Source organism: Amphibalanus amphitrite, unplaced genomic scaffold (genome assembly GCF_019059575.1).
Source record: "Amphibalanus amphitrite isolate SeventyFive unplaced genomic scaffold, NRLGWU_Aamphi_draft 000006F_arrow, whole genome shotgun sequence".
NCBI lineage: Eukaryota > Metazoa > Arthropoda > Thecostraca > Balanomorpha > Balanidae > Amphibalanus > Amphibalanus amphitrite.
In genome coordinates this window covers 1,713,568-1,720,544 of record NW_024881502.1, presented here as the reverse complement: position 1 = coordinate 1,720,544, position 6,977 = coordinate 1,713,568, and the positions used below count along the sequence as shown (strand labels likewise).

Genomic DNA, 6,977 nt, shown 5'->3' with positions numbered 1-6,977 from the left:
GACTTAACGGTTTTGAGGCATCACAAAGACCTTTTGCTTTGCAGCAGCTCCTCCTATTCTTTTTAACATAAACTTAAACTATCATTACCATGCCATGATGATGAGGTGACTGGTTTCGGGAGCATGAAAAGTAGCAGCCTTTCTTTCATTCTATTTCCTTGTTTTCACATGCTGCACAAAATGTTTCTTCTTCCACGTTCCTTCTGTCATTATAAAAAATAATAGGTATCATAATTGCTTCACTTCTTCTTTATATTCGAAGTATTGCCGCTGCAATTCATCACATCTCCCGTTAGTAAACCATTGCCTTGCATTGCCCTATGGCCGTTAAAGTAAATAAGTGGAATGCGCCAGAAATTGTCGGAATCGCGCCAAAATAGCAAACTAAGATGAGAAAAAATAACCGCACCCCTAAAAACCAGCGTTACCGCTGGCGTCTCGCTGGTTTCCCCAGATTCTCACGAAAATTTCCCTATTTCAAAAACCATTTCCCTAGATGCGGTTTTTCATGGAATTTGCCGTACTCTCCTCATTTTAACCCTTCGCGTTTATAGCCGCTGCGTCCAAAAACAGCAACAAACTACATTCTGTAACGTTAATGTAGGGGATTCTCATGAAAATGCGTGGTATATCGCAAATCACCGTACCATCGTGTGGTAGGTATAATATAATTGCGTGGTATATCGCAAATTGTGGTGTGCTGCCGCTGCGCGACGCGGGAAACTTCCGTATGAGTAGTAGTAGTGCTGGCGTAAGAGACGAGTCGATGCATTATTTTAACATTATCGTTGCAACGCCATTGCAGTCTCCCAGTAACGCAATATTGTTATTTGTGACTGGGTTTTGACACAAAACAGACAAGTATATCCAGTATATGCATTTTGAAATACATGTGACAGTTGACACACATATGCGTCTCATGAACCGAAAACAAGAGTTGAGAGTCTGAGACATACCACGGTATATAGAGAACTAGGTAAAACCGGTTTGCCGCCACAACACTAAGGTATTTTGACCACTTTCTTCAGCTGACCTTTTAGAACCAAAAACGAAAAGTAGCCCATATATTTGGCTTATAATAATTACACACATATTAATTTGAAGAGCATTATCACAGAGGAAGCGACGAGTAAATCTGTGTGATAATAATTAAAATAAAATCAAGCAATTTGCACCATTTTCCCCCAATAATTTATTTAACGTTACGGATGTTTATTGCATCTGAATTTCATTTTGTGTCTTCAAATAATAAAATTAATAATAGATCTACACAAATATCCACAATAACAGCTTTATTCAATTTCTAGGAAAACCATGGCCTATGCCCACTTCTCATTCACGACGTAGTAATGTTTCAAAGCAATGGTTTGATTATTCATCATTCACCGGTCCACAACCGCGCTATATTTAGACTTAAAAAAGATTTTTCTACAATATTAGCTATAAATTATCAAGGTTCATGCCTGACATTCAAAAATATTCAAAGAAACATAAATTAGAGCTGCAGTTCTATCAGGTCCCCGCAGCACACCTCACACGAGCTGTCTCAAAAACAAAAGGGAGTCGCGATCTATAAAAAATACGAAAAAATGCAGAATTGATCATTCTATAAGTTGGCCAATTCCTGATACGAAGTCAAACTTGAAACGTACTCATTTTTGGTTCCAAACATGAAAGTTTGCATTTACCTGGTACTCAACTTTGAACAAAATCGCACATCTTTTGGAAAGTTAAACGTAATTGTTGAAAAATTATACGTTTTCTGAAAGAGCAAACTTTTTTACGCTTAATGCATGTAACAAATTGGGTATCAATCTTTGAAAGATCATAAAATTCACGCCTGAAGTATGTCACTGTTTGCTTCGCGTTGGGTGACGCCTTCACATTGTCTGGATGATTACTCGAAAACAAGAGAGAGTCGCGATCTATTGAAAGATGAAAAATGTACAGAATTATCCATTTAATATACCTTGTAAATCTCAATACCAGGTCAAACTTGAAACGCACCCAATTTCGGCCCCAAAGACATCAGAACGATTTTACACGAGGTACATCAGTTCGTAATGGCGTATGCTGGTGTTCGATGTTTGTGCTCATGATGCTTTTGCTTTTTATTTCAGCGTTTGAAGACGAAATTCGAGGCATGATTGGCTCAGAACAGCTAAGCTCATTGCCAAGATTCAAATTATGAACAGTTTGACAAGCATTGTTTGTATTGTATTGTAGTGTATTGGTAGGGGTTTAAATTTGAGATTTCAGCGAATTTCAAATTAGAAGTGATGTAACAGTTGTGTCATTGCCGAGCAATTATGAAATTCTTCCAAATGCCATGTTGGAGGGATTGGAAAGCCATATTGAAGTATCATTGGCGATATTGGCTAGCCAGTTCACATAGGTACCTAGCAGAGACCAGAGTTGTTTGATATTTGATAAATATTTGGTTGGTAGGTACCTTTTCATTTGAATTAAAGCTGGAACTGGAACATAACAGTGAAGAAAAGGATGCTGATTACTTGATGTATTGAAAATACCAACTGGGCCCTGTTCATGTTTCACCGTTCTGCTTCTGACACTGCGCACGCTGCAGCGTGCTGGGAGCTATAGCATACCAGCAGCGCGTTGGGTGTTCATGGTAACATTACAAACTCGGATGCCTCAATGCTGAAGCTTTGAGCCGAATTCGTCTTGAACGCTGCACCAGCGCTCTGCAGTGCACGCACCATCCAGATCGTGAAACAGGGCTCTGGTCGTAGATGTTGATTTCTTTGTAACTGGTAACGGAAGCATCAAGCATGATGAGCAGCACCATGAAGAGTGAGTTGCTGCCGCTGGTATGGAAATATAAGTACCTTTTTGTCTTTTAGCAGAGCTAGACATTAAATTTGGTATCCTTTTACAAACTTACTAATGGATGTCAAGATGTTGCTAACAGTGGTGCTGGCACCACCAACACCAGTCTATCTCTTTATGCTGGTGTTTCATCCCTCTGCACTGCAGATGGTTGACAAAGCACAAAGCAAAGCAAGCACAAAGCATTCACTCAGTTCCTAATCTCGGTCTCCGCTGCTCTCACCTGTGTCAGCTGTCTTGTCTACCCCTGTACTCCTGAGTCCTTACTCCCTCTCTCTTTCGCTTTACCCAGGTTTTGTCAATGTTCTGCATGTACAGTTGCTGCTTTTTGGTGCGCCCAGGCTGTCCATCCAATTAACGCCTGAAGAGTTGCTGAAAGTGCCTCCCGCCAGACTTGCTGAATGGCTATTACCTGCATCTGCTATCTGGACTGAAGCTCCCCCAACTAGCTGACATGGGTCTCGGCAGCTGGGCTTAATATGTCACAGGTCAAAGGTCATTTGGGTCAGGGTCATGGAATTTTAAGGACTTGTGTAAAATTGATCAGCTCGAGGGTGCTGAAAGTTTCGTCTCAATCGGCCTCTTTTTTTACGCGAGCTATCGGCGAAAAACCGAGAAGGGGTCCGTTCGACCCCCCCCCCATACGGATGAGGGTTAAGCTACATTCGGAAATTCAAACTACATCTAGCTAGGCACATCAGCCCATCATGGGCGTTTGACTAGTAAAATATAAACGTTTCAGCCTTATGTGACGTTGAATAAGCCTAATTTTATTATAGAAGGTCGTCATTATGTGTCTGCTGCGGCTTTTGTCGTCTTCATTGTGTGCTTTGTGGTTTTTTAGTTTTGATCATATCATCCTCCACCAGGCTTGTTTCTGACGGTGGTTCTGGAGACAGCGGGTCGATCCAGCTGTAGGACGTCATCTGGAGGTGGAAGAGTGTGATGGCCAGCCACGCGGCGCGCGTATCGACATTGACCAGAAACCATCACATCATCTCCAGGTCAGTAAACTAGGTCAGCGACGTCACGGCAATTCTGTGACCCGTCGCCGCGTCCTTAGGTGGGTGGCTCGGGGGAACTTTTTGTGTTGCCGGGATGGGATGTCTGCTAATGCAGGTGCCGTTGCAACGTGAAGTGTCGTGACGTATGATGGGTCTCAGGTTCGGGCTTTAAAGGGACCCTCCCACCTTAACATTAGATTTGAGTTGAGATAGCCAAAATGGGGTCCCTGGCTCACAATTACCGGTTTCGGCATTCACAACATCGAGAAATGCCTTAAATCGGAAATATTGAATTTCAAAATTGCAGCATTTTGATTCAGAGGGGCTAATGCATAGGAATACCCCTCTGAATGTGTGACGTCATCGCAGATATCTAACGATTTTTAAATGTTTGACTAAAACGTTTTGTAGCACGCGGTGGTATATGCTGCTTTGCGCGCAACAAATGCCGCACTTTTAAATAAAGTCGCTAGGAACAGCGGAGATCCCAAAAAGTAAACAAAAGTAAAAGTAATATCTTGAAAACCGGTGAATATTTTTCGATGAAATTTGGTAGATATTGGTTTTCGCTCTTTCTGAACCGAGCGACATCACTTTCATGCCAATTCATTAACTTTTTTGAAGGTGGGAGGGTCCGTTTAATTTATCGAGTGAGAAATTTGTGTACATACAGGCTAATGTACTGTTATTCTAGCTGAGTGTGCGACAGGAAACATGATGAGCTATGAACCGTGGTCGCCGTGGCTCATAGTGGTATATGACGACCGTCGTGAGTCGTGACCTGTGACGGTCACCGTGACTGCTATGTGACGGTCGCCGCGGCTGGTATATGACGGCCGCCGTGACTTCTATAACGGCCTTCGTGACTGAAACGTGACGGTCGTCTTGACGTGCCGCGACTCGCTGCTTTACAGGTCACTGGTCGCGGGCGCTCGAGCTGACGGTGTCTTCCAACGGCTCCACGGTGACCAGCGCCGCAACCGCCGAGACCATCCGACTCCTGAAATGATAATGGCCGTACACGAACAAGAGGCTCTAAGCATCCAGGTGCAAGCAAGCGCCATGCTCAGAGGCGTCATCCGAAGAAGGTCGCACAGGGCACTTAAGGCTGAGCTCGGGTGTAGTGCGCGCTGACGGATAGGATGAAATGACGGCCATCATCTTTCAGTGCGGAGATCAAGATGGTCGGAGCCGACGTGGCTCCGTTGATGGTGCGCCGGGGTTGATTGAGAGTGGAGGCGAGACACCCGGATCTGTGAAGGATACGTCGATACAGGTCTCGACGTCGTCTCGCAATTTGTGCGATGTAATATGACGGCTATGCCGTGGTCTCATTCACTCTCGATACGCTGATAAATCATAAATAGGACAGAGGCTGGAATAAAGATGATTATATTCCATATTTGGATGTATAATATAAGATATAATTATATTCATATAAGATTATATTATATTTGGATGTAAGGGGCAGGTTTTTGCCAGCGCGATATTAAAAATCGTGAGCGTGATAGTTGTAATCACTCGCGCTTTTTTTGCTGAGCATCTGTGAGCGAGAAAATACTTTCTCTGGAACTTAGCAGTTCGCCGTGAAATATGTGTATCTTTGGAGTAAGTTGTCAGAGCAAGTGCATTTTTGGTGCATCCACTGCAGCTGCTGTTCTGGAACAGAAACATGTCGAAATCGGCTGTATGTACGCTGTGGCAAAATCAAGCAGCCGTACCATGAATCAAAAGCGATATCTGAATTAAAGTGAATATATTTCACTATCTTTTTCCGTTTTATCATACAGATCACACAAATGCGTCAAATACTGATCACACCCGGTTCCAAACAAAAACGCTTGCGATCACTGAAAGTGAAAAGTAAATAAACAATAGATACCCAGATGGCTGAGTGGCGCGATCCGAGGCTCTCTCTCACTGTTGTTACTGACGCACACAGGACAATACGGCCGAATCGGCCACAATGGAGAGCACGGAACGATGCTGGTGACTGGCGGACCAGCGAAAACAGGAAAGGAGATGGATAGCTCTAGCTCCCGTCTGCGCGCGGAAGGGCGCAGATTGACGCGGCTCACAGACTCCATTGGCTTATCAGGCTGTTGTCGGTTTTCTCCCTCCCCTCCCACAGGCGTAGCCAGGTAGCTAAGTTGTGCGCGGAAGCGAGCGGCCAGAGCGGCGCTAGGCGTCACCCTCTTGCGACCGGACAGCGCAGCTGGACGTGCCGCGGATGGTCCGCCGCCTCCGATCTCGGCACGCTCTGCAGAGTGCGGCCGGACGCTCCACGGAGTAAGATAGCGTCGATAGGCCGTATGGTGTCACTGTCGTAATTACAAAAGCGTAAGTAGAAGGTTGAAGCAAGGTAGAATGCTATCTTTTTCGAGCTTTGTTAGACATAGTGTTGGCCGTTTCTTCACATATAATATTGCAAAGCACAGCTTTATGCGCTGGCTACGATATGTGCGTGTCGGTTGCGGCAGTAATAATCGAAGAAATATATGATTTATTAACGTTTCTTGATCATAGAATGATAAAACATTGCAATGTTTGCCTGTTGTGAAGAAAACTGCTATACTGCCGCTCTATCGTCCGGAATTATTCGTGTTCGATTACGTCGATTCCGCCACTCTATCAGCTGATTTTTGTTTCCGAGTCACGTGACCAACCGGTGTCTCCCTGAGACATACATAGGTATTGCCAAGGCCCTAAATACAAGGTTGCACGGACTTATTTCTACTAAACCTACCAGAATATAGTTTCACGGTTGATTATTTAAATAATTATTCAATCAAAATTTCTTTATTATTATCTCGTAATCATTTATAAGCAATTTTATAAATCAACTTTCAATTTGCTTGCCTTTTACTAGCAAAATAACTTTTCTAGTATTGGGTCAACATAGTGGTGTAGCAGTAGGAACCACATCTGGCAAAACCCCAATGCCTACATACAGCAGAAAAGCAGCCACCAGGTGTCGCCACAGTCGCCACTTGGTCGCCACACAGATGTCGCGCGCGTCGCCAATCGCCACACTACCGATTTCCATAAGGACGCATATGTACGGATATGTATAGGAAAGTCGCCCTTAAGGATTACGCTTACATCCTTTGCTTATGAGGTCGG

The 6,977-nt window shown here is 43.9% G+C and overlaps 1 long non-coding RNA gene across 1 annotated transcript; it reads left to right on the top strand.

The window, feature by feature from the left end:
* Window positions 1-939: 939 nt before the first annotated feature.
* LOC122377683 lies at window positions 940-5,626 on the top strand. The gene is made up of 2 exons (XR_006255903.1): window positions 940-3,854; window positions 4,769-5,626. It is a non-coding gene; the product is annotated as an uncharacterized LOC122377683 (long non-coding RNA).
* Window positions 5,627-6,977: the final 1,351 nt, after the last annotated feature.